The sequence below is a fragment of the Monodon monoceros genome, unplaced genomic scaffold (assembly GCF_005190385.1).
Source record: "Monodon monoceros isolate NGI ecotype Baffin Bay Population unplaced genomic scaffold, NGI_Narwhal_1 Super_Scaffold_18, whole genome shotgun sequence".
Classification (NCBI taxonomy): domain Eukaryota; kingdom Metazoa; phylum Chordata; class Mammalia; order Artiodactyla; family Monodontidae; genus Monodon; species Monodon monoceros.
The window spans coordinates 74,187,928-74,215,255 of record NW_021703774.1 but is presented as its reverse complement, the minus strand read 5'-3'; the positions used below and the strand labels follow the sequence as shown (position 1 = coordinate 74,215,255).

At 40.1% G+C, this 27,328-nt stretch overlaps 5 non-coding genes across 5 annotated transcripts; 4 read left to right on the top strand and 1 right to left on the bottom strand.

Annotated features, from left to right (window-relative positions):
• The first annotated feature begins 14,786 nt into the window (after positions 1-14,786).
• TRNAE-CUC lies at positions 14,787-14,858 on the top strand. The gene has a single exon. It is a non-coding gene; the product is annotated as a tRNA-Glu (tRNA).
• A 2,279-nt stretch (positions 14,859-17,137) lies between these two features.
• On the top strand, positions 17,138-17,209 carry TRNAG-UCC. Its single transcript has one exon. It is a non-coding gene; the product is annotated as a tRNA-Gly (tRNA).
• An 818-nt stretch (positions 17,210-18,027) lies between these two features.
• TRNAH-GUG lies at positions 18,028-18,099 on the top strand. The gene has a single exon. It is a non-coding gene; the product is annotated as a tRNA-His (tRNA).
• A 990-nt stretch (positions 18,100-19,089) lies between these two features.
• On the top strand, positions 19,090-19,162 carry TRNAK-CUU. Its single transcript has one exon. It is a non-coding gene; the product is annotated as a tRNA-Lys (tRNA).
• A 7,107-nt stretch (positions 19,163-26,269) lies between these two features.
• Positions 26,270-26,343, bottom strand: TRNAN-GUU. The gene has a single exon. It is a non-coding gene; the product is annotated as a tRNA-Asn (tRNA).
• Between the last annotated feature and the right edge of the window lie 985 nt (positions 26,344-27,328).

Below are 27,328 nucleotides of genomic sequence, written 5' to 3'. Positions count from 1 at the left end.
TTTAAGATATTGCAACCAAGGAATTTAGCCATGTTGTATTTTTGCAGCCATAGGCACCAGGGATCGTCATCTCTTAGTACTTGCCAAGTGAAATTAACAGAAGGACTGATTCCAAATACTGTCATTAAAGCATCTTAAGTTACTCTACATTTAATTCAGAATTTAGAAGTCCACAGAGTACTCTTCTCTTTTTTATACATATAGATCTGAAAAATTTTCTCTCCACCACATGAAGCCATATCACAAGGGCTTTTATTATAAAAATGTAAAATGACCCCAACCAAACTATCCAAATGATTTTAAAACACAATAATTTGACTATGACATCCCAAGTGGGATATACTCTAAGAAGTTAAGTAAAAACTCTATATTCTGAATTTAACTTGGAAGTATAACTCATAGTTATACTCTTATACATGGTATATACTCATAGTTATACAGAGCTCATGGTGTATTTTATCCTAAAACATACTCTAACTTTATCCTGAAAAGGCCTAGAAACAATAACCCAGTAGCAATGAACACCCCTGGTGTCCAATCCGAGCTATCTCAATACCATTTCACACTAAAAGGAACTCCTTGGAGAAATGGCTAATTTCAGGTATGGGGCAGGAATTGTCCAAGATAAGCAAGGAAGTTTTCAAAAACTGTTAGAATTCTATCAAAAGGACTCAGAAGCAACTAGAACAGTTCCCACTGGCCAAAGATGGGACAATTTGAGTGTCAAAATGGATACTATATGCAATGGATCTAAACATATCAGGTTTGTTTAAATCTATGAGTTTACAGTGATTCTTAAACATACAATCTCATTGGTCATTGTTGGAGAATGCTAGGGGAACAACTAATTCATTATGTTGAAACTGGAAAGCAGTAAGCATTTATCCTATTTTTTCTGTGGGAACACAAGATGAGGGGAAATTTTCTCTTTATAGAAGTTTTCTAGCAAATGAATGAAGAAGGAATGGCATTTTACAATATCAGCATTTTGTAACTCCTAATGAATTAATGTATCTAGTCAATGATCAATGATAGCTGTTATCCATCACAAAAGGAGAGACAAGCATGTCCTTCTGATCATAGGTGGAGTACACAATTCCACCCATGAAGTAGTCCTGCAAAAAAGAAACCAACCCCTTCGGTCTGAATCTGATCAACCGGTAGTTAGCTTACTACTTATTTAGAAGGAATACAGGAGACATAAAATGATACCTCAGAGGTGCAAATCCAGACTGTGGGCATACTCTTCAGAACAAATGACCTGGGTTCTTCAAAAAATAAATTGGGAAAAAAAAAAAAAGACAAAGATGGAGAGAAAACCTATAGCCTTAAAAGAGAATTAAGAAACATCAAGCAGTTGCAGAGTATGGACTTTATTGTATTCTAATTCAAGAAAAAATATTATGAGATATTTGGAGAAACTTGAATGTTGATGAACACTTACTGGATACTTAATGATTTATAAGGAATTATTATTAAAGTTGTTGATGTGATACTTTTTAAAAAGTGCTTATCTTTTAGCGATACATCTTGAAATAGTTGCAGGTGAAAAGATATGATAGCTGGGGTTTGCTTCCAAATAATCCAAGATGTGGGAGAAGTGGGTGGGGGTAAAATAAGATTGAAACATGAAGTGATCAGTGTTAAAACTGGGCGATGGATACACAGGGATTTGTTATACTAGTCTCTTTCTTTTTGTAAATGTTTGAAATTTTCCATAATAAAATTTTAAAGTCAGAAGTCATCTGTGGGCCCTTTGAGATTATTGGAGAATTTTTACCAACATCCTTGTCAAAGCCCATTGACCAAAGACCACTGGGAACAAACCTGAAGTCAAAAAATTGGGTTTCTTGGGCTTCCCTGGTGGCGCAGTGGTTGAGAGTCCCCCTGCCGATGCAGGGGATATGGGTTCGTGCCCCGGTCCTGGAAGATCCCACATGACGCGGAGCGGCTAGGCCCGTGAGCCATGGCCGCTGAGCTTTCGCGTCCGGAGCCTGTGCTCCGCAACGGGAGAGGCCACAACAGTGAGAGGCCCGCGTAACGCAAAAAAAAAACAAAAAAAAAAATTGGGTTTCTTGCTGCAGCAAGGAAGAGAATGCTGCAGTGGGACTATGGAATCAGTTCAGTAAGGGGAAGTTAGGAGGAACCTCTTGTAGAGACTGGGCTGCTGTTGGATGATTCTCAACTAGAATTTAGAATAGTAAGGGCCAATTCTGGACTGAATGTTGTCAAGAAGCAGGGGTATTTCAATGGTTGGGTATCTAAATTTTTATCTAGGAGATGGAAGGATTAAAGAGGGATTGGAGCTAAAATTGGTTAAAACAACAACAAAAAGTAGCAAATATGCATGTTAAGAGGGGATGTTTGCACATTTTTGTAATTGCAGAGTGGTCTTGTCTCTGTTTTATTCCAAACAAAGTTGCAATGTGGGTCCGATAAGCTGAGAGATAATAATTGCCAACCTTGACTTCTATACTCAGCTAAAATATTATTCCAGAATCAAAAATAAGTAAAACATTTCAAACAAATTGAAACCTGAAGGAATTTACCACTAATATATCCTTGTCAAAAGAACTGTTAAAAAAAAAAAAAAAAGAACTGTTAAAAAGATTTACTACAGAAAGGATGATTTGAGCAAAGAGGATGGATTAGATGTGAGAAGAACTGGTAAACCAAGAAATGTGTGGCTAAATCTAAACGAATAATTATTGCATTTAAAAAACAACTGCCTCTGGGCTTCCCTGGTGGCGCAGTGGTTGAGAGTCCGCCTGCCAATGCAGGGGACACGGGTTCGTGCCCTGGCCCGGGAAGATCCCATATGCTGCGGAGCGGCTGGGCCCGTGAGCCATGGCCGCTGAGCCTGCGCGTCTGGAGCCTGTGCTCTGCAACGGGAGAGGCCAGAGCAGTGAGAGGCCCACGTACCGCAAAAAAACCCCCCCCACACACAAAAACAAAAACAACAACAACAAAAAAACTGCTTCTGAAAGTAGGCATAGAGGGAACTTTCCTCAACATAATAAAGGCCATATATGACAAGCCCACAGCCAACATCATCCTCAATGGTGAAAAACTGAAAGCATTTCCACTAAGATCAGGAACAAGACAAGGTTGCCCACTCTCACCACTCTTATTCAACATAGTTTTGGAAGTTTTAGCCACAGCAATCAGAGAAGAAAAGGAATCCAAATTGGAAAAGAAGAAGTAAAGCTGTCACTGTTTGCAGATGACATGATACTATACATAGAGGATCCTAAAGATGCTACCAGAAAACTACTAGAGCTAATCAATGAATTTGGTAAAGTAGCAGGATAAAAAATTAATGCACAGAAATCTCTGGCATTCCTATATACTAATGATGAAAAATCTGAAAGTGAAATCAAGAAAACACTCCCATTTACCACTGCAACAAAAAGAATAAAATATCTAGGAATAAACCTACCTAAGGAGACAAAAGACCTGTATGCAGAAAATTATAAGACACTGATGAAAGAAATTAAAGGTGATACAAATAGATGGAGAGATATACCATGTTCGTGGATTGGAAGAATCAACATTGTGAAAATGACTCTACTACCCAAAGCAATCTATAGATTCAATGCAATCCCTATCAAACTACCACTGGCATTTTTCACAGAACTAGAACAAAAAATTTCACAATTTGTATGGAAATACAAAAGACCCCGAATAGCCAAAGCAATCTTGAGAACGAAAAACGCAGCTGGAGGAATCAGGCTCCCTGACTTCAGACTATACTACAAAGCTACAGTAATCAAGACAGTATGGTACTGGCACAAAAACAGAAAGATCAATGGAACAGGATAGAAAGCCCAGAGATAAACCCACGCACATATGGACACCTTATCTTTGATAAAGGTGGCAGGAATGTACAGTGGAGAAAGGACAGCCTCTTCAATAAGTGGTGCTGGGAAAACTGGACAGATACATGTAAAAGTATGAGATTAGATCACTCCCTAACACCATACACAAAAATAAGCTCAAAATGGATTACAGACCTAAATGTAAGGCCAGAAACTATCAAACTCTTAGAGGAAAACATAGGCAGAACACTCTATGACATAAATCACAGCAAGATCCTTTCTGACCCACCTCCTAGAGAAATGGAAATTAAAACAAAAATAAACAAATGGGACCTAATGATACTTCAAAGCTTTTGCACAGCAAAGGAAACCATAAACAAGACCAAAAGACAACCCTCAGAATGGGAGAAAATATTTGCAAATGAAGCAACTGACAAAGGATTAATCTCCAAAATTTACAAGCAGCTCATGCAGCTCAATAACAAAAAAACAAACAACCCAATCCAAAAATGGGCAGAAGACCTAAATAGACATTTCTCCAAAGAAGATATACAGACTGCCAACAAACACATGAAAGAATGCTCAACATCATTAATCATTAGAGAAATGCAAATCAAAACTACAATGAGATATCATCTCACACCAGTCAGAATGGCCATCATCAAAAAATCTAGAAACAATAAATGCTGGAGAGGGTGTGGAGAAAAGGGAACACTCTTGCACTGCTGGTAGGAATGTGAATTGGTTCAGCCACTATGGAGAACAGTATGGAGGTTCCTTAAAAAACTACAAATACAACTACCATATGACCCAGCAATCCCACTACTGGGCATATACCCTGAGAAAAGCAAAATTCAAAAAGAGTCATGTACCAAAATGTTCATTGCAGCTCTATTTACAATAGCCCGGAGATGGAAACAACCTAAGTGCCCATCATCGGATGAATGGATAAAGAAGATGTGGCACATATATACAATGGAATATTACTCAGCCATAAAAAGAAACGAAATTGAGCTATTTGTAATGAGGTGGATAGACCTAGAGTCTGTCATACAGAGTGAAGTAAGTCAGAAAGAAAAAGACAAATACCGTATGCTAACACATATATATGGAATTTAAGAAGAAAAAAATGTCATGAAGAGCCTAGGGGTAAGACAGGAATAAAGACACAGACCTACTGGAGAACGGACTTGAGGATATGGGGAGGGGGAAGGGTGAGCTGTGACAGGGCGGGAGAGAGGCATGGACATATATACACTAGCAAACGTAAGGTAGATAGCTGGTGGGAAGCAGCCGCATGGCACAGGGATATCGGCTCGGTGCTTCGTGACCGCCTGGAGGGGTGGGATAGGGAGGGTGGGAGGGAGGGACACGCAAGAGGGAGGAGATATGGGAACATGTGTATGTGTATAGCTGATTCACTTTGTTATGGAGCAGAAACTAACACACCATTGTAAAGCAATTATACCCCAATAAAGATGTTAAAAAATAAATAAATAAAATAAAATTACATCAAAAAAAAACCAACAACTGCTTCTGGCAGTAAAAAAACACAATAGTAACACATAAAGCAGGAGAGGAATTGTAATTAAAGCTGTCATATTGTTTGTCAAGATTTATTGGATTTATGCTTTAATTAATTATTTTAATTAATGAATATTTAAGTATGTATTGTAAGGGTAGGTACCAAAATAATAGGAAAAAATAGAGTGTGTTATTTCTGAACCAAGAGGAGAAAAAGGGGAATTAAAATAACAAAATAAGACTAAAACTTGATTAATTCAAAAGAAGATAAGAAAGAGGAGGGAAAAAAGTATAAATCAAAACACCATAATAATATCATAAGCCAAATTTTAAAATCAGGTAATTCTCACTGATCTGTAGAAAATGATTTTGGAAGTGGGGGAAGAGTGGAAGCAGGGTCAGCCATTCAGAACTATGACTGTGGCCAAGGAAACAATGAGAAGTGGCCAGTCTTAGGATATATTTTGCAGGTAAAGCTATAGGACTTGCTGATGCTCAGATATTGTTCTTGAGACTAATTTTTACTACTTTTGACAATGTCTATTTTTAAAGGTAGATCATTTCTCTCATGATTCTGTTGCTTATAAAGCTTTAAACTAGTCTATTTTCTCTAAATCCATGGCTCTTGATAGGAAAAGTTTCCCTTCTCTCCTAGAAGATGGTCACTAACTCATTGTTGCCCCAGGATGATTTGGAGCATGGTTCAGGTCCTTTAGATCTTTCCCATCCCATTTACAGACCTTTCTCCTTTACCCCTTTGGATTCATTTATATTGTAGTTGTAAGTTACTACATGTTCATTCAGTGTTAGGAAGCTGTAAAGAAGCTGCAACAGGAAAAGTAGTGGAATGAACTGGATAACAGCTACTAATTTGTGTCCCTTTGTGCTAGGATAAAAAACATCCCAGCTGTGGCTGAGGGTAGTGCTACCTTTGAAAGTATAGACAAGGTTAAATGATAGGAGAAACACAGCAGAGAGTATTATGTTGGTTTTACAATAGGGGAGTAGTCTTAGAAATGGGTAGGGAGAATTGTCACGTGACACAGTAAAGCAGACCGACCTGGACAAGGGTAATCATCATAATAAAAGTAGTTTAAATAATAGCATTGCTGAATATCTGCTGGTGCCATATGCTATGCTGAGTGATTTGCATGATAATATTTCTAATCCTTACAACAACCCTGAAAGGTAGATTTTATTCCCATTTTACAGATATGGAAGCTGAAGTTCAAAGGACCATCTTGCCCAAGGTTTACCTAATTCAAGCCCAGATTTACCTGACTCAGGTGCCAATACTCTTTGCATTATAATGTCTTTTATAGGTTCAAAGGTGGCTGAGTTTAAAGGATGAAAAGGAAACAGAAAAGATACAGATTTAGACAGGGATGTGAGAGACAGTATTGGCAGAACAGAAAGAACAATCCCTAGATCTTCAAATTAGAATGCTGGCTCGGAGAATGGGCCTATCATTAGTAAATAATAAGAATAGAGACAGGCTGGCATCCAGCTTTTATATACCTAAGGAGTTCAACAAAATTTGTGTTTTGACTCATTTAAACTATGTTACAACCCTTATAGCAGTATGCTAAAAAAAAAAAGAAGATAATCATTTGATAGCTTCTTTATTTTGTGTCAAATGAAAAAACAAAAACAAGAAAACAAGATACTTGTTTTGTGGGGGTTTTTTTGTTTGTTTGTTTGGTTTTTTTTGCGGTACACGGGCCTCTCACTGCTGCAGCCTCTCCCGCCGCACAGGCTCCGGACACGCAGGCCCAGCCGCCCCGCCACATGCCGGATGCAGGTTTCTCACGTACCGGGTCACGAACCGGCGGCCCCCGCATCAGCAGGCAGACGCCTAACCACTGCGCCACCAGGGAAGCCCACAAGACACTTTTTCAAATTCATTTCAGATAAAGGCAGTGATGGTTATGGTGTTCAGTTGTTATGGGTATAAGGGCCTACTTGATAAATTCACCTTGTAATAAAAGTTTGCGGGACTTCCCTGGCGGCGCGGTGGTTGAGAATCTGCCTGTCAGTGCGAGGGGACATGGGTTTGATCCCTGGTGCGAGAGGGTCCCACGTGCCACGGAGCAGCTGGGCCGGTGTACCACAACTACTGAGCCCGCGTGCTGCAACAACTGAAGCCCGCGGCCCTAGATCCGATGCTCCACAACAAAAGAGGCCACCGCAATGAGAAGCCCATACAGCGCAACGAAGAGTAGCCCCCACTCGCAGCAACTAGAGAAAGCCCGCGTGCAGCAACGAAGACCCAAAGCAGCCAAAACAAAACAAAAGTTTGCCTCTTTTGGCAGCTTGATGTGTTTCCTTTTAAGAAGCGATGGGAATTATATAACTCATTTTCTTTTTCTTTTTTACTGTTCATAAATCCAGAGGTAAATATAATGCTCAATTATAGTATTTATATTAGCTCAGGTTTTTGCTCTATAGTTTGTCTTTTCTAAAGCTTTTGAATCTTCTATTTTTATGTTAGCTGTTTGCTGTATTTGGTTACAAGTGAGGTGTTTACTTTTAACACCTCACTTCAAATCTCTTTTGGGAAAAACGTTCCCAAAATGTAAAAGTAAATCAAATATCTTTGGAAGTGGGAGTTTAAATTTAAATTAAATTAAAAAGCATTCATTTTTTCATAGCTTGGAATTTTGCCATTTTACTCATTTGGAGTTATTATATAAAGACGTATTGTTTGTGCCACCTTTACCCACACATTTGATGTTTTTATCAATTCCTGCAAAGGTGAAGAAAGCGGTGCTTACATTTCCCTGTATGAAGGTGAGAGTTCCAAAAATAAAATGTTTCTAAAATCTAAGACTGCCAACGCAGTAAAAGATAAGTTTCCTCTTGTTGAACTGATTAGGAGGTTGGCCGTGTGAGATTACTTGGGATTGAGAGTTTATAAATTAATGGTTCTGAACTTTTGGGGTCACAAACTCCTTTTGAAAACCTAATGAGATATGGGCCCTGTCCTCAGAAGAATGCTCAAGTACAAGTACTTGACATTTCAACCACAATTTCTCGGGGATATATATGCCTCTTACTAGAAGGCTAGAATAGATAAGACGTGACTCCTCTTTACTGTGATAGCACAGATTCCTAGTCACCACCTAGGCAGGGAGCCTTTATTGTGGATAGCAGTAAGAGCAAGGTAGACACTTGCTAAATCAACCTTGAGTAAGTCAGTCGACACGTAGCTCAAAGCAATAATAGAATCATAGGCAAACAGATTCTGCTCTTCCTGCTCCAAGAGTATTTTGCATTCTCTTTGAAGCAATTCTATTATGGTCATCAAGTAGTTCTAAAAAATACCCAAGTTGCTGAAGAATATCCCCTACAGTATATGCCCTCATAGATTTTGTTTTGTTTATTTGGGTTTATATTAATTTCTATCTTGAGGTCTTATAGAAGGGGAACTCTCTATTAACTATTTGGGTAGAAAATTCTGTCATGTTGCCATAAAGTGTTTTTATGTTTCATGTTTCTTTTGTGGTGTGTATAAAGTCCTGACCACTAGCACACTATTAAAAAGACATTATTTATTTTTTATGGAGCCAACCACCAGAGGCTCCTGGACTCTATGGAAGCCGCAGATCTTCTAACATCTGAAAAAAGGATTATCCTTTTGAATGTGAAGGTGAATGTGAGTAACTGAGAAAAGGTAGAGCAGGCTGTGAAAGTAATGAAAAAAGAGAGATTAGGGTTCAAAACATATTGAGATGTGTCTTAGGGATCTTGAGGGTAAAGCTGCCTTCAGTGTTTCTCAGTGGGGCCTTATTGACATTATGGGAGGGACAATTTTTTTGTGTGTGGAGCTGTCCTGCTCAGTGCAGTACATTTAGCATTCTTGTCTCCCATCCCCTGTCAAATGCCATCTGCATCCCCAGTCAATGTAAATTTTTAATGCCCCTACATATTTCCAAAGGCCTCCCAGGAGGTGGTACCACTCTGGTTGAGGAATACTACTAGATATTCTTAATCCTAGGTGGTCTCACACTACCATGACCTAAACTGGTTTAGCAGAAGTCTTTTCACTGTATGGACTATCCTTGCTTTAGCAAGATACAGGACATTTCCATCACAAGGATCCCCCACGTAGCCACACTCACTTCCCTCCAATCTCCATCTCCACATTAACATCTAGCAACAACTAATCCATTCTCCATTTCTAAAATTTTGTTATTTTAAGAATGTTATATAAACAGGTTACAGTATGTAACGTTTGGGGATTAGCTTTTTTTACTCAGCATAATTCTCTGCGGATTCATCCAAGTTGTGTGTATATCAGTAGTTTGTTCCTTTTTATTGCTGAGTAGTATTCCATGCTATAGATGTACCACAGTTTCTTTAACCATTCACCTGCTGAAGGACATCTGCCTTGTTTCCAGTTTTTGGCTTTCATTAATAAATTTGCTATAAACATTTGTGCATAGGTTTTTTTGTAACATCTTTATTGGAGTATAATTGCTTTACACTGCTTTGTGCATGGGTTTTTATGTGAACATTAGTTTTTATTTCTCTGGGATAAATGCCCAGGAGTGCAAATTCTGGTTCCTATGAAAATTGCATATTTAGGGTTTTTTTAATAAACTGTTTTTTTAAAAAAAATAAACTGTTTTCCAGAGTGGTTGTACCATTCTACATTCCCACAAGCAATGTATGAGTGATCGTTTCCCTGCATTATTCTCACCAGCATTTGAGTTGTCATTATTTCTAATTTTAGCCATTCTGATAGGTATGTAGTGATATCTAATTGTGGTTTTAATTTGTATTTCTCTAGTGGCTAATGATGCTGAACATCTTTTCATGTGCTTATTGCTGTCTGTATATCCTCTTGGGGAAATGTTCCTTCCTGACTTTTGACCGTTTCCTCACTGGACTGTTTTTTATACTGTTGAGTTAGAGAGTTCTTATATATTCTAGACAATAGTCCTTTGTTGGGTATGTGGTTTACACATATTTTCTCCAAGCTAGCAGCTTGTTTTTCACTCTCATAATAGGGTCTTTTGCAGAGCAAACATTTAATTTTGATGAAGTCTACTTTATTGATTTTTCCTTTTACGGATTGCTTTTGGTGTCAAAACTTTGTCTAGCCTTAGACCATGAAGAGTTTCTCCTATGTTTTTTCTAAATGTTTTATACTTCACATTTAAGCTCTTGATCCACTTTGGAGTTATTTTTTGTATAAGGTATGAGACTTAGGTTGAGGGTTTTGTTTATTTGTTTGCTTTTTGTTTATTTGTTTGCCTATGGATGTCCAATTTCTTCAGCAATATATATTGAAAAAGCTATTTTTTCTCCACGGAATTGCTTTTTCACCTTTGTAAAAAACAACATGAGTTGGCATACTTGTATGGGTCAACTGCTGGGCTCTCTATTCTGTTTCACTGATCTGTATATTTATTTTTCTGCCAGTACCATACCATCTTTACTACTGTAGCCTTTTAATAAGTCTTGAAAATGGATAAGCTGATTCCTCCCACTTAATTCTTTTTCAAAACGTGTTTTAGCTATTCTAGTTGCTTTGCCTTTCCATACAAGTTTTAGAATAATTTTGTCTATATCTACAAAAAAATCTTGCTAGGATTTCCCCTTTACTAAGTTTTAAATTGTGGTAAAATACATAAAACATAAAGTTCACAATTTTAACCATTTTAAAGTGTACAATTCAGTGGCATTTAGTACCTTCGAAACGTTGTGCAACCATCCCACTATCTAGTTCTGGAATGTTTTCCTCACCCCAAAAGGAAGCCCTGTTCCCACTGTGAAGTCAGTCCCCAACCTCTGGCAATGACTGATCTGCTTTCTGTCTCTGTGGATTGGCCATTCTGTACATTTCATATAAACGGAATCATACGATATGTTACCTTTTGTGTCTGGCTTATTTCATTTAGCATAATGTTTTCGAGGTTCATCCAACTTGTAGCATGTCAGTACTTCTTTGTTATGTCCAAATAATATGCCATTGTATGTATATACAACAGTTTGTTTATCCATTCATTCATCCATGGACATTTGGGTTGTTTCTAACTTTGGGCTATTATGAATATCATGCTGCTATGAGTATACACGTACAAGTATTTGTATGAGTACCTGCTTTTAGTTCTTTGAGATCTACCTAGAGTGAAATTACTGGACTGTATTCTATGTTTAACATATTGAGGAGCCTCCAAACTGTGTTCCACAGCAGCTGCAACATTTTACATTCCTGCCACCAGTGTATTAGGGTTTCAATTTCACCTCATCCTCACCACACTTGTTATTTTCCATTTTTAAAAATTACAGCCATTCTGGAAAGTGTGAAGTTGTATCTTACTGTGGTATTGATTTGCATTTCCCTAATGACTAATGGCATTGAGCATCTTTCCATGTGCTTGCTGACCATTTAGATATCTTCTTTGGAGAAATTCTATTCAAATCTCTTGCTCACTTTTTAATTGAGTTTTTTGTCTTTTTTGTTGTTGAGTGGTAGCCCCTTCATTCTTAAAGGATATTTTTGCTGGATATAGGAATCTGGGTTGACAGTCTTCTTTCAGTGCTTGAAAAATTTGTGCCACTTCTCTGGCCTCCATGGTCTCTGATGAGAAATGTGCTGTCATTCAAATTGTTTATCCATGGTATGTAAGGTGTCATTTTTCACGGATTTCAAGATTTTTTTTTTTGTTTTTAGTTTTCTGCAATTTGACTATGATGTGTCTTGGCATGAATTTGTTTGGGTTTATCTTCTTTGGGGTTTGCTCAGCTTCTTGAATCTGTAGGTTTATCATCTGCTAAATTTGGGGAGTTTTACTCATTATTTCTTTTAGTACGTTTTTCAGTCCTGTTCTTTTTCTCTTCTCCTTCTGGGAATCTGATGACACAAATGTTAGATCTTTTGTTATAATCCCACAAGTCTGTGATTCTGTTCTTTTTCTCTTCTCCTTCTGGGAATCTGATGACACAAATGTTAGATCTTTTGTTATAATCCCACAAGTCTGTGTGACTCTGTTCTTTTTTTTTTTTTCATTCTATTTTCTCTGTTGTTCAGATTGAGTAATTTCCATTGTTTTATCTTTCAAGTCACGGATTCTTTCCTCTGTCCCCTCCACTCTGCTGTTGAGCCCATCCATTGAGGGGTTTTGTTGTTATTGTATTTTTTAGTTATCAAATTTCCATTCAGTTCTTCTATTTCTTTGCTGAAACTTTTCTTTGCTGGGACTTTCTATGTTTTTGTTTGTTTCAAGTATCTTCGTAGTTGCTTGTTGAAACATTTTTATGATGACTGTTTTAAAATCTTTGTCAGATAATTCTACCGAGTTGATCATCTAGGTATTGTCTGTTTTCATTCAGTTCAAGATCTTTCTCATTCTTGATATGATGAGTGCTTTTTTATTAAAGCCTGGACATTTGGGACTCTGGATCATATTTAAACCTTCTGTTTCAGTTGGCGTCTTCTGATACTAATCAAGTAGAGGAAGTGGGGGTAAGGTACCTTGTTACAGCCAGGTGGGTGTAGGAACCCAGGTTCCCCACTTAGTCTCCATTAACACCTGAGAAGAGGGGCTCCTCATTACTGATGGGCAGGGTAGGAGTTCCACCTCCCTCTATGGCCTCCACTGATACTGGGAAATAGGAGTAACCTTGTTATCACCAGGTGTTGGTGAAAGTACGATTCTCTACCATGTTTCCTCTGATACCAATCCAGCAGTGAAGAGGAGGACCGCTTCTTTACTGGCCTGCTGAGAGGAAGTCTAGGTACCCCATATACCTAGACTTTACTAGGTATGGGTAGAGGTGAGCCACAATTCTTTCTGTGGCATTTGGCTGGAGTAGAGCAGTTATTATCTAAAAGTTTTCTATTTTGCTAGGCTACCTCTTCCCTGGTCCTTTGGCTAGAGAGAGCAGGTTTTGCTGTTGTTAATACTATTGATACTTCCTAGTTTCTCTTGTTACTGAAAATTACCGGCAGGTGGCAGAATAGCTGATGAAAATGGACTGTTCACCAAAACATAAGAAGGCTGATTTCCTTTGTGACATAGGGAAATAAAATCTATTACCTTGCACCCACCCTGGATACAATCCCAAGATTTTGTTCTGATGGTTAGATACTCTTTATCAGCCTTTGAGTACAGGTAGCTGCCCAGTGGGAATAGAGCTGGAGTAAAAGGAATGGGCTTTGTTAGGCTCCTTGGTGACATATGACACCAGGATTACTTGGGTTTTGTGAAAATAAATGTCTAGCATTTAGTTACTCTTCTCCCTAGGAAGGTGGAGATTGGATGACTGGAGAATTAATACTTTCTTTAAACAACATTGATACTTTGAAAGCGCAACAAAACCCCCAGAAACACCCCATATCCTATCACTCATTTTTTCTATCAGGCCCTGCTGATATGTCCACATATATGATTCAATTTTTTAATTCTCGTTTTCACTTATTGTCAAAGGTGTTTTCTGATGTTAGTGCATGGGGGTGGCTTTTTAAAATTTATATTTGAACTCATGTGCAAAGAATTAATCACATTGCAGTCATCTGACCAAAAAAGGTCTGAGGGGAGGCTTTTGATTGTTTGTTTCATTTTTGGTTTTCTCAAATTTTTATTTTGAAAAATTTCAAAACTACAGAGAAGTTAAAAGAATAAAATATTGAACATTCAATTACCCTTCACCTAGATTCATTGTTAACATTTTGCCATATTTGCTTTCTTTTCTGTCTCATATAAAGCTAATTTGCAGACATTGATGGGTATGGCTTTCAAGGTTCCTTTAGTCTAGGTATGCACCCCAGTTTTCTTTTCTTTCTCCTCACTCCCTCTCTTCCTTCTTCATATTTGAAAATTTTGAAGCTCCAAAACTCTTTCTCTTAGTTTCCCACCAGCGAGTTGTGCTCAGATCCTGCTGACCACCAAGCACCCGTAGGCTGAGTCACTTTCACTTGTCTGTAATATTTGTTTTGGCCAACAGAGTTTGGCTTAAATTCACACGAGATGCAAAAAAAAAAAAAAAAAGCTGCTATAGGACCAGGATCTCCTAGAGTTACTTACACGACAACCTTTATATTCCTTAAGGAAAATTCCTAGTCAATTTGGCAAAGCCCAGTTGGAGACCTCTACTTTTCTGCTGATCCCAATTCAGGAAATCACTGCAACTACAGGAAGCTGAGAGTTTCCTATTTGTCCTTCTATCTTTTCTCCAGACATTTGTCTCTGGTCTTGGGAACTGCGATCGTGTGTACACGATCCTCCCTCAGCTCTGGGAGCCATGCAGAGGAGTTCTCTCAAGGGTTTTCTACTCCAAAAAAGAAATATGAGGAAAAGGTAGCTTTGACGTGGGGAAGGCCCAGTAGTCTAGAATCTCAAAATCTAGGTGGTTGAAACAATATGTGTCACAAAAAGGGTGGAGACACACGTTAAGTTAGCCTCATATATTCTCTGTCGCAAAACTTCTGCACATTCCCTGGTGGTCTAGTGGTTAGGATTCGGCGCTCTCACCGCCGCGGCCCGGGTTCGATTCCCGGTCAGGGAAAGAGCATTTTTTTCTACGTACACAATACTTTGTGTTCGTTTTTCTTCCTACAAAATACTTTTAATGACAGTTCCTATAGAACACTTTTAATGATTAATTTTGTTTCTTCTACTTAGTTGCCACATGGGTGACCTTAGCTGAAATACAGGAAATGCAGGAAAACATAAAGAAAAAATCGTTTACCATTCTACCAACCACCGGTAGCTATTATCCAGTTTTTGAAATAGAAAATGGAATAATGCTGTACATACTATTTAATTATCAGCTTTTTTTAAAAACATCTTTATTAGAGTATAATTGCCTTACAATGGTGTGTTAGTTTCTGCTTTATAACAAAGTGAATCAGTTATACATATACATATGTCCCCATATCTCTTCCCTCTTGCGTCTCCCTCCCTCCCACCCTCCCTATCCCACCCCTCTAGGTGGTCACAAAGCACCGAGCTGATCTCCTTGTGCCATGCGGCTGCTTCCCACTAGCTACCTATTTTACGTTTTTACCAGCTATTTTTAAAGTTAATATATTTCTAACACTTTCCAGTAGAAATAAATACACTTCAGCAACATGATATTTTCTTTCAATTTAATTATTTAATTTTTGTAAAGGTAATATATTTACATGGTTTAGGATTCAAATATCCAAAAAGGCATAACTGATAAACCTACTTTTCACCTCGGCCATCTAGTTTTCTTCTAATAAGGCAGCCAGTAGTAAGTTGCATAACTATATTGTAATATAAGTATGTTGTAAATATAAAATATAAATAGATTGTAAATACAAGTACATGCATACATACGTATATATTTAAGTACGTTCCCCTCCCTCGCACAAATGATAGCAATCTATACACACTTTTCTGAACTTTGCCTTTTTCACTTAATTTTAGAAATAGTTGCAGATTACACATGAAGAGCTTCCTCATTCTTTTCTATGGCACATAGTATTCCATTATATTGATATTCCATAATTGGTCAAACCAGCTTCCTATTGATGACACTTCGGTTATTCTAATCCTTTGCGGCCATAAAAATAATCTTCTACATATGTTATTTTGTACGTGTGTAGAATAAATGTCCAAGAATTAAAATGTTGGTTCAAAAGACATGTGCATTTGTGGATGGGTAGTGCCAATATGCCCTCCTTAGAGGTCCTGCCAATTTATACTCCCACCAGCAATGTACAATATATAAAAAAAAAATGTGGGTTTTCATCAAAATGGATTTCATCAACCGTATTTCTGGACTTTTAGGTTTTTCCCCCCTAAAATTTTGGTTTTACAAATAACACTGATGAACATCTGTGTGAATACATCTTTGTATATCCTTAGGGATTGCTTTAGGATAAATTCATAGAAGTGGAATTACTACTTCATATCATATATTAGATGGGTTAAATAATTAAATGTAAGAATTGAAACAATTTTTAAAAATCGGTGGATAATTATCTTATTGGGCTGGAGAAGACTTTTTCAAGGTAAAAGCAAACACAGAAATCATAAAGGATAAAACTGATAGGTTAGACTACATAAAAACAGAAAACTGCCCGTCTGAAAATCCTATAAATAATATTAAAAGACAAATGCCAAACTAATATGTAAGTAATATACATATAATATAAATTACCCAATAGCAAAAATCGACAAAGCGTATGATTTAGTAAGTCCCAAACTAATACAAATAATTAGTAAGTTTATGAAAAATGATCAACCTCAATAGTAATACAATAAATGCAAGTTAAAATGAGACTCCAAATTTTTATGTTGCACTTTCGTAAAGATAAAAAGAATGATGATATCTAGTTGCCTGAGGTAATTTGGTAATACTCATTGAAAAGTGAAAATTGGTGATATCGCTCCACACAGCAATTTGGCAATATGTATTCAAAGCTTTAAAATGTGGGTTATCTTTTCAATGGCAACTTTACCTTTATGCATTCGTGCTGAGGAAGTACTCTCAAATGCGTTAACGATATATGTACAGAGATTAACACTCGCATTAAGGCCTTAACTCGTCCACTTGATTTCAGAGGCTCCCTTCAAAAGACAATAAACTAGAATTGATGATTTTCCTTCCCTAAACCTCTGAAACGACTAGAAAAACTACCACAACATTATCAACATAATCATAGGTAAAATCCTAGAGATCTTTTTTTTCCTCTTCGTCCTTTGGCTTTGTGTTGAATAGTTCTCTTAGCACGAATCCCTAAATATGAGACTTTGGTCGGAGCAAACCATGACGAACTAGTCATAAGGATACACACGGAAGCTTTTTTTACGTGTGCGTTGGTGGTATAGTGGTGAGCATAGCTGCCTTCCAAGCAGTTGACCCGGGTTCGATTCCCGGCCAACGCACTACCGATATATTCTTTTCTCCGGAAGCTCGAGTAGAGCAAATAGGGGGATAAAAAAAAGCCTTTGACCACCCATCCGTCCTCAAACTCTGAACCTTCTGGGAGACTCTACCGTGAGCGAACCTAGGCAAACCCATCTGCTGCGTTTGGCCTCTTGCTTCGCACCAGTTTACGATAGTTCTCCTTTTGGGGGTCTTTAGGGAATGTCAGAAATGGAGGCTGATCGGATATGTTTTTCTGAATACTCGGAGGCGACTTAGATTTACTAAAGCGTCAGAATAAGGAAGTCAGTCCAAGACTCCGAAGTTCCTGAGAGAGTGCGCCAAGGAGCAGTGAGGGAAGCAAGAAAAATAATAAAGGGGGACCTCACGCCGTTTAGCAGCTCACCAGCTTCGCTTCTCTGGCGGTTCCAACATTCGGGCGACAGAAACCTCAACTCCAGGGTACAAGGTGGAGATGTAAATAGGAAAATCCTCGGGTTGCCTAGTGGGGGCGGCTTGATTATTTGGAGGGGAAAGAGAGAAGTGGCTTGAGGAGGGCGACTGGGGACGCGGTCCCCGAGCTGCAGGCGACGCTCTCAGACCTCGTCGGGACTGGGTGCGCCGCCGTCCAGCGGAGGGGGTGATGATGGCGCGGGCACGGCGGGATTCTGAGACCCAGATTCGGGTGTCAGGGCTTCGAGGTTATGGGTGGAAACGTTTGGGATTCTAACCTAGGCGAATCACGCGAACTAAGCAAAGAAAGCTGCAGCACCACTTAGACAATCCTGTTTGTAAAGACATTAAATCCAACCGCAGTGCGCCGCCTTGGAGGTGGCGCGCCGTGATCGTATAGTGGTTAGTACTCTGCGTTGTGGCCGCAGCAACCTCGGTTCGAATCCGAGCCACGGCATATGATAGTAGCTCACCTTGGTGGCCTCCTTTTTTGGAACCCTTTAAAGCTTAAAAAAAGCTTGTAATCCGTCTTTGCTCAAGGCTGCATCGCAGAAGTGCACTCTACGAATTAGATAAATAACTGTATCCACTCAGCTCACTCCGCGGCTCTCCCACCTAAGCGAATCTAACCAGCCCTGGCAAAGCTGCTTCAGGGCGGTGTGGAGCGCCTCGGAGCAGCAAGCAAGGCCTGCCTTCACCTGAGCAGAGGATAGAGCCCTTCGCTGGTGACTCCGGAACTCAGCGCCTCTTCCAGAGGTTGGAGAAATGAACGTTTTGGAGAGTGGAGTGAAATCTCCCGCGAGCGCCCACGCCTGAGGCTCTAAATCCCATCCGACTTTAAATCTCAGTGGGACCTTCAGGTCCCACAAAATTTTAGTATTTAAAAACAAAATCGTGCCCCCAAATGAATAGTCAATTGGACCTAATTTCCGACTGACGCGTCCTTCAGCCTCACCCCCACCCCATCCCCTGGTGGTCACGGTTTGGGGGGGGGGAAGGGTTTCGGACCGAGAAGAAGGAAGAACGAGGCTGCAGCACCAAGGTCCCGGGAGCACAAGTCCCCGCGCCCCTCCTACTTCTCGCGGCAGTTTGTGCCTCTCATCCCCATTCCCTCGTGCTTTTTCGCCTCCTCTTCTGGATTCCGGGTCCTAGAAACCGGGTTCTCCAAAAGAATTTGCTGTCCAAAAGGTCTCAAAACCTGTCTAAAAGGAATTTGAAGAAACGTCGAGGTTTCAGGACTAGTGATTCCCGTGCCCTCTGCAAGTTCTTCTAGCCCCGTGCAGTCCCATCACTCTAGAAGCCTGGAGTTTCTCGGTGACAAAAGCTAGTGCTGCGTTTAAAATCCTGGAGCCAGAGAACTCTTTCAAACTAAGCTGTGTGTATCTTTGACCGTGCAAGCTGTCCCTCGACAGAAATTATATTCCTGTAAGAAGATACACAAGGCAGCGCCCGGCTAGCTCAGTCGGTAGAGCATGAGACTCTTAATCTCAGGGTCGTGGGTTCGAGCCCCACGTTGGGCGGTGCTTGTTTTTCCCCGCCTACCTCTGTTTTATTGAATCTTCTCTTGTTAGCTGCCAACTGAACCAGCAGCTTCTAAATAGCCATTGTGGTCACTGTTGTTTTAAACTTCGGTAAATTGTTCCAGAAATCGCCTCTACTCGCCCCAAATCTAGCAAAGAAGAGGAATCCGGGCTACCGATTCCAGCATCTCAGGTTGAGACCAGGGGTCACAGATCTACAGCTGCCCGAACCCAGGCTCCTCCGAGGAGGCTCCTCCTCCTCCCCGCGGGGCTCCTCCTTCGTCCTGCCTCGACTCTGCTCCACTGAGAAGACATCTTAGGACATGACCAAAAGGAAACACTTTCGTTCTCTTCTCGTCTGCGGGAAATTTTGGATAAGTGTTGAAGGTCCTTCTTAAGTAGTTAAAATGTTCTCCATTAGGTGCTAAGGAGCGTGCCTTTGCTTTTTAGGTTTTGAAACGTTCATCAGCCTCAAAGGGCTGTAAAATACAACTAGTTTAGGAAGATCTCGAAACGAAAAAGAGGAGAGGGCGCTGGAAATGGAGCTGAGGAGGAGGGACGCGGAAGAGCAAAGAAAGGGGGAAGTACGATAGGAAGGGGAGGGAGGAGCAAGGACGACGGCCCGGAGCTGGCAAGTGGAGAGATTGCAGCGGTCTCGTCAGATGGATGTAAGCGGACTCTCTGGAGCGCCGCGCCCAAGCGTTTCGAGTTAGCTATTGATCGACCGGAGAACTCTGTTCTACCCCGAAGGCCTGAAGTTGTTTGTCTGATATTTGTTCCTGCTAAATCTCTCATTCAGTGTTGGGATGAGTGGTGTGAGTAAAGTGGGTTTTCAAAGTGAGTGGAAGGAGAGTTTGTCCCCAGTCATCAGGCTTCTCCACCACAACGCGGACACTCGCTTTTAACTCCTCATACAGGTCTTTCCCACATCTCCCTAAGGATCATTTACCAGTCCTGCTTTTTGTTTTTAAGTTTGTAAATGTGCTTTAATCTCCTTTATATATCCCGCCAACCACCTCCAAAATCATCAAAACACTAGCCGATTATTCTCAAGGTGTTGTGCCGGGACAAACATCACCAGCATCATCTGGAAACTTTTGAGAAACGCAAATTCTCAAGCCCTACCTCAGACCTACAGATTCAGAAACTCTGGAGGTGGGCCCAACAATCTGAGACTTAAGCTCTCCAGGTGATTTGGATAAATGCTCGAGTTCAGGAACCACTGCATTAGGGCAACTTCCTTTCCTATCAACCAAGATGTACCATGTTCTTGGCTAGGAGACTCAACGTCATAAAGATAACACCTCTCTTTAACTTGGTGTCTGAATTTAACATAGTTTTCATTAAAATATCAAAAATATTTTTCTTTTTTATTCAAACTGGACAATATAATTCTAAAGTTTAAATGGAAAAATAAGCAGTAATACTCAGGAAATTCTTTTTTTAAAAGAACAATGAGGAAGGGTTAACCCTATGAAATATTAAAATACCATAAATTATGATGATTAAAGCAGTAAGATATCGTGTATGGGTAAACAACAATTAATGGGACAGCACAGAGTCCAGAAATGGACCAAAATACATGAAGAAATGTAATACATTAGAAAGAGGACTCAAATCAATAATTCTAATGACCAATTTTTTAATAACTAGGTAGCTGTCAACAGAAGGGCTGTGACAAAATAATGGGAAAAAATAATGGTCAATGAATATCATACCCTTTACATAAGGGTAAATTCCAAATTGATCAAAGATTTAAATAATAATGAAAAGGAACATAAAAGTTCTTGTAGACGCATGAAACAATTATTTTATTATCTTGTGTGTATGTGTGTATGTGTGGAAAAGCCTGTTCTAACTATGACACAAACTCAGAAGTCCTGAGAGAAAATATTGATGAGTTTGACTATATAAACCAAATGGAATCTGCATAAGCAAAGTCCAAAGACAAATGACAATTTGGGGAAGTATGTGCAACTCACATTGTGTTAAAAATCCTCCATTTTGAGTTAATGCTTTGGCATATCAACATCCTTCTCACAGCCCTAATTGTGAATGCACACTCAAAAACAGCTGAAACACCCTGATAAGCAACCCAACCCCTGGACTCTAACTTTCCCCTCCTCCATCCTCTTCTCCCGGCCCCGACCCCCTTCCTCCTCCTCTTTCCTTCCTCTCTTTCCCCAACTGGGTTTGCTATCCTTAGACCCCACTCAGGACCCCAGTGAAGGCTTTGGCCCACAGGTCCTGGCTCTCACTGCTCCCCACCTGTTCAATTGAACACACTGCCAGTTGGACTCCTGTGTGGCCCTGCGCACGCCCGCGGTGACCCCCTCTGGGACCTGTGAGTATAATAAACTTCTCTTCTGGTTCTCTTCCCTTCCTGTGGAGGCACCAAATTTACCATACCATGCTAGACATCTACATTCTTAGAACATACATCATGTACAAAAGGCTAATTTCCCTTATATTTACAGAACTATAAGCCAATAAGAAGTAAGCCAATAACCCAATAAAAAGTAGCAAACATATAAAGAATAGAAAATATAAAAGGCTATTGCCCATATGAAAAGATACTTAACATTCAACATTACTACTAATGAAAGTAGTGCAATTTAAAACTAAGTTGAGATAATATTTTCAACTATAATATGGTAAATTTTTTAAAGTTTAATATGTTGGAGAGTTAATAAATATTGTTAAAGAGAGGGTAAATTGGTTTAAGTTCTACTGGGTGTTTTGAACAATATCTATCAAAAATTTAAACTTTTTTTAACTTCAGTAATCCACATTTAGAAGTTTATCCTACAATATTCCTATACTTATGTGAAATTAAGTGTATACAAAGTTATTCACAGAGCACTTTTTATTACAAAGATTGTAAACTCTCTAAATGTCCATCAGTTTTGGGGGTGACTAAATAAATGACAGTACAACCATACAATGAAATATAGTTCAGCTAGCTGTAAAAAAGAATGAGGAAGCTCTTGAGGGGAGATTTACAGAAATTGGTTATAATTCAGTAATAAATACATGGAAAACTAAGCAAATGGAAAAGTAACATAATTGTTACTGCCAAGGGAAGATTATATTCAAAAAGTGATCATGTTAAATTATGCGGCTTCTCTGTTAATAGTTTATATATTAAAAATAATAATTATTGATCTCATCAAAATTAAGATATAAGTATATTGATGTATTAGGGTTCCTTCCCCAGAAAAACAGAACCAATAGAAGATACACACGTATGTATATAGAGATTTAGTTTAAGGAATGGACTCATGTTATTGTGGAGGTTGGTAAATCTAAAATCTTCAGGGTAGGCCAACAGGCTGGATAGCCAGGGAAGAACAGATATTGTAACTCTAATCTGAAAGCAGAGTCTGGAGGCAGAACTCCCCCTTCCTCTGGGGACCTCAGTCTTTTTCTCTTAAGGCCTTCAATGGATTGGATGAGGCCCACTCACATTATGGAGAGTAATCTGCTTTACTCGGAGTCTACTGATTTAAATGTTAATCTCATCTAAAAAATACCTTCCCAGAAACATCTAGACTGATGTTTGACCAAATATCTGGGTACCATGGCCTAGCCAGGTTGACACATAAAATTAGCCATCACAATTGGGAAGATGGAGGAGTGGGAAATGTGTGTGTGTGTGTGTGTGTGTGTGAAGTGGTAAGTGTAGGGGGAGTATGGAAAAGAGAGATAAAGTGCCTAAAACTAGAAAATCAAGAATTAACTATATATATATATATATATATATATATATTTTTTTTTTTTTTTTCTGGAACGCGGGCCTCTCACTGTTGTGGCCTCTCCCGTTGTGGGCCACAGGCTCCGGACGTGCAGGCTCAGGGGCCATGGCTCACGGGCCCAGCCGCTCGGCGGCAAGTGGGATCTTCGCGGAACGGGGCACGAACCCGTGTCCCCTGCATCGGCAGGCGGACTCTCAACCACTGCGCCACCAGGGAAGCCCGAGAATTAACAATATTTGTCTACAGAGACAGAGGTGAATAACAAATCACTAATTAAAAGAATTTAAAGAAGTTACTTCTAGGGAGTAGGAAATGGGGGAGAGTTTCAGGGACCTGTTGGTTTTCATTACCGAGTTTATGAGTTTGACTCTCTAAACTATGTGCATATATAAGCTTGATAAAAATAAATACTAAATAAAAAAGGCTTTTTCTATGTTGTAGTTTTTCAAGTATTTTACCAAACTGTTGTCTTTTGAATTTTGTAGGGGAATGGCTCAGCTGTGGCACCCAGGTGACCTTGTATGTATTTGCACAGGCCACACCAGCCAAGGCTTGAACTAAAACTATTCTGAATCTTACCACAAGGCAGAGCACCTTGTGATTGTCCCAAAGCAAGAGAGGATGGGAGGGTTGTGAAGAGTGCCAGGAGACAGCTTCCATTCCCCTCCCTGTCTACCCTGGGACAGTTTCTCATTGCCCTTCAGGTTCTAATCACATATGAGGCATTCTGCTCACCTCCTCATCCCTTCCCTGGGGACAGCTGCAGACTGTAAAACTACTTAGCTGCAGTCTAGAATTGGCTTCTCAATAACAGGTATCCCACAACTTGCATTGTAGTCACTGACCCCTTTTGTTTCAGTGTCATCCCTTTGGATGTGTGGGTTGAAGGCCCAGGAAGTCTATACCTTCAACTATTCTTTCTTTTGCTGTCTATGTAAGTAATAAACTTTCTGAATCTAAAAGTGACTTGTTATAGCTTTACAAGCTGAATCACTCAGGCCTTGGCTTTGCCAGATGTTGAGTGCTTGCTTGATTGATTTTTTGCTAAACGAATTCTTAAACTTTTTATGTAGCTAAATGTATTAAACTTTTTCCTTAGGGATTTTGAGTTTTGTCATGCTTAGAAAGGATTTTCCCTACAAGACTAAAAATTTTTTGAAAAAATTATGGGGTATTTTTTGAAGGAAGAAAGGTGTAATTATTCTTCTGCTTATGAGCTGAACAGAGATGCAATGAGCTCCCAGATAACTTTGTGGCACATTCCCCGAGGCTATCTGAAACCCAGACCTGCTGAGGACTGAGAGGGTTTCCTGAGACCTCCCAACTCAGGAACCCTGGGCTCTAAGAGGGGGATGTAGCCACTAAACAGATGGTGCGACATCCCAGGCCTAGCAAGAGTGGAGAGCAATTACTAGACCTGATTGGGCAAGGGGAGAGAGCTGTTCCTGGAACCTGGGAAAGTGATAGTTGTAGGTAAGGCTGTAACTGTAGTAGAGTGCCACTAAACAATAACTGTGGTCTTGGGGGGGTGGGTGGAGAACACAACTACTGCCAACCTGCAGGAAATAATTACCCTGACCTCATATTCCTCCTACACTCCCATTCCCAGTTAGTGAATCCCATTGGCTGTAGCCAGCAAGAAGTCGGTGGGTAGAGGAGCCCTTTTGCACAGTTCAAAAAGATTAACTTTCTGGGGCATATAATAGGGTGGAAAATGATGAGAATGTATCTGGAGGGACAAATGCAAAATACTCAGCAATTTTCATTCTTGTGATTAAAAAAAAAAAAATCCCATATACTCCCTCTCCTCCACCCACACTGCTTCCCCTGTTATTAACATCTTGCATTGGTGTGGTACATTTGTTACAATTGATGAACCAATATTGATTCATTATTATTAACTAAAGTGCATAGTTTCCATTAGGGTTCATGCTTTGTGTTGCATAGTTCTATTCCTGAGATTTTAATTGTGAAAGCATCTCATTATGAGGTGAGCTTTAGTGTCAAATAGGTTTTTCAAAAAAGGTTTTGTATTTCCTGAATTCTTTCATTTATTTGACATCTGTTTGTTGTCTTTAGACCTGTATGATATCTGGACTGGAGATATGTATGTATGTATTTGATTCCATCTTTTTTCCCTCTGATCATTATAAACCCTAGGTTAAATTTTCTTCCAATCGTTGTTTGTCAGAACCTTATTTTCTTGTCAGAGCTTTCCAACTTCATTAAAGCAAAGTTCTATAACTGGTATATGTTTTTCATACCATAGCTAGAGTCTCTTTTCCACAAAAATGCTGGTAATGTGAATGAAATTTCAAAATGCAGGGGTTTTAGTTTCTTTCTTTTCGTTTTTGTTTGTTGGATTAATGTCTGTGAATTTCTAGCTCAGATCAGACAAGCAGACAATGGAAGAAAGAAGCAAAAGAAAATCCTTCGGAACCTCTGGATCATGATGCTTTAAGAAGTTCACAGAGATTGTTACTTGTCCAAGCTCCCAGAGGAAAGGCTGTGAGTGTGGTTAATGGCCTGCCTTGTGGCTTCAACATCCTATAGTCAAGTCTGAGTTACAGCTGGGTTTGTCTGAGGTTTTTAATATATACTTATAAAGTAGGTGACTACTTTGTTATAAAAATAATAAAGTCATGCCTGTTGACTTTATTGAAAATAAAATTGTTTTAGTTTATTAAAAATAAAATTGTTTATTAAAAACTACCAGGTTGGTATTATTTGGCCTTTGGGAACTGGGAGCCTGAGTAGTGGAGGTGAGAATTTTCTCAATGTATGTACCTTTCTATAATCCCTTGATTTTTCTATTCACACACACACACACACACACACACACACACACACACACACAGTGCCTCCAGGAAGAAAGAAAAGAACTGCTGGACAAGTTCTCTCCCACCTTCATGTGACTGTTAAGTCTGTGCAATCTGGTCACCATAAAGGCATTTTAGACACTTGAGGAATGTCTCTCTGTGTTACCACCTATTCTGCACTGAATGTTGTCCGTCCCAAATTCCTATGTTGAAGCCCTAACTCCCCAATGTAATGGTATTAGGAGGTGGAGCCTTTGGGAGGTAATTAGGTTTAAATGAGTTCATGAAGATGAAGCCCCCATGCTGGGATTAGTACTTATAAAAACAGAAGAGACACCAGAGTTTCCTTTCTCTGCCATGTGAGGATGCTGTGACAAGGTCTTCTGCAAGCTGGGGAGGAGGCCCTCAACAAGAACTGAATTCTGTCAGCACCTTGATCTTGGACTTTACAGCCTCCAGAACTGTGAGAGGTGGCGAATAGATAACCTAAAGTTGCAAGTAGCTAGCAAGGACTTCGATGAAGCAAAAGGTGACGTCCCTGGGTGGGTTTGAACCACCAACCTTTCGGTTAACAGCCGAACGCGCTAACCGATTGCGCTACAGAGACGTGAGGGCATATTCCCCATAACTCGTTTCCTGATTCAAGAAATTGCTTTTCAACCTCTGGCTGGGGACATCCTTAGATTCTCATATTCCGGAAGCCGAGGGTGCGCGCGGGAGACATTGAAGCCAAGAGTTGGTGTCATCGGGCACGTTTGGACATCGATAGAACGTTTGGGAGTCAGCTAGGGGACTCTGACTGCCGAACGCCAGATCGATGGCCTTCCCACCTGCTCCCCGCCTCAACAGCCGCCCGGCTCCAGGTGACGACCGCAGCCTCCCGGGCTGAAGTCCACGTTACCATTCTTAGCTTCGCTCGCCGTGAGTCCCCACTTGACCCTGTGGGCGCGCGTGCGAAGGACACGAACCAGCTGTGCCCCCACTGCGCTGCCCACGTTCTGCGCCTTTCTCTAGATGTGGACTCCAACCGGCAAGACCTCAGAACTGCTCGCGATGCAGCCCGCCCTCCAGGGCAGGGCCTCGCACCCAGTAGGCACTCAATAAATGCCCGGTGAAGGATGCATTCTGCCGCAGGGTTTTAGGCAACCAAGAATTACAGTGTGTGCTTTAAGCTTTTAGGCCTACGAGTAACTCCGGAAACGGAAGGCTGGAAAGGTTTCTCAAAGCCGGAGGCGCTTTTATTCCCGCAGCTGACTGAGAACAAGGCAAAAGCCTTGACTTTGGACACGTGCGCCCCGGGACCGAGCGGAGTTCCCCACCCTGGACTACGACTCAGCATGGTGTTCACACCGAGCTAAGGTAGATATCAGAGGACAGCTGAAGCAACTGGAATCTGTAGAGAACCAGAAAGGAGAAGACAGTTTACAGGCTAGTTTTCAGAAATCCATAATGGGTCTCCTGCCAGTCATTTGCTGAGTGCTGGGCTGCTCATGTGTGGAGAGCTACTACCAAGGCTTACCGGACAACAGATGCTACAGGATGGAAAACAGAACAGAGATCTTAGAAGTCTCTGCTGGCAAGATTGGAATTCA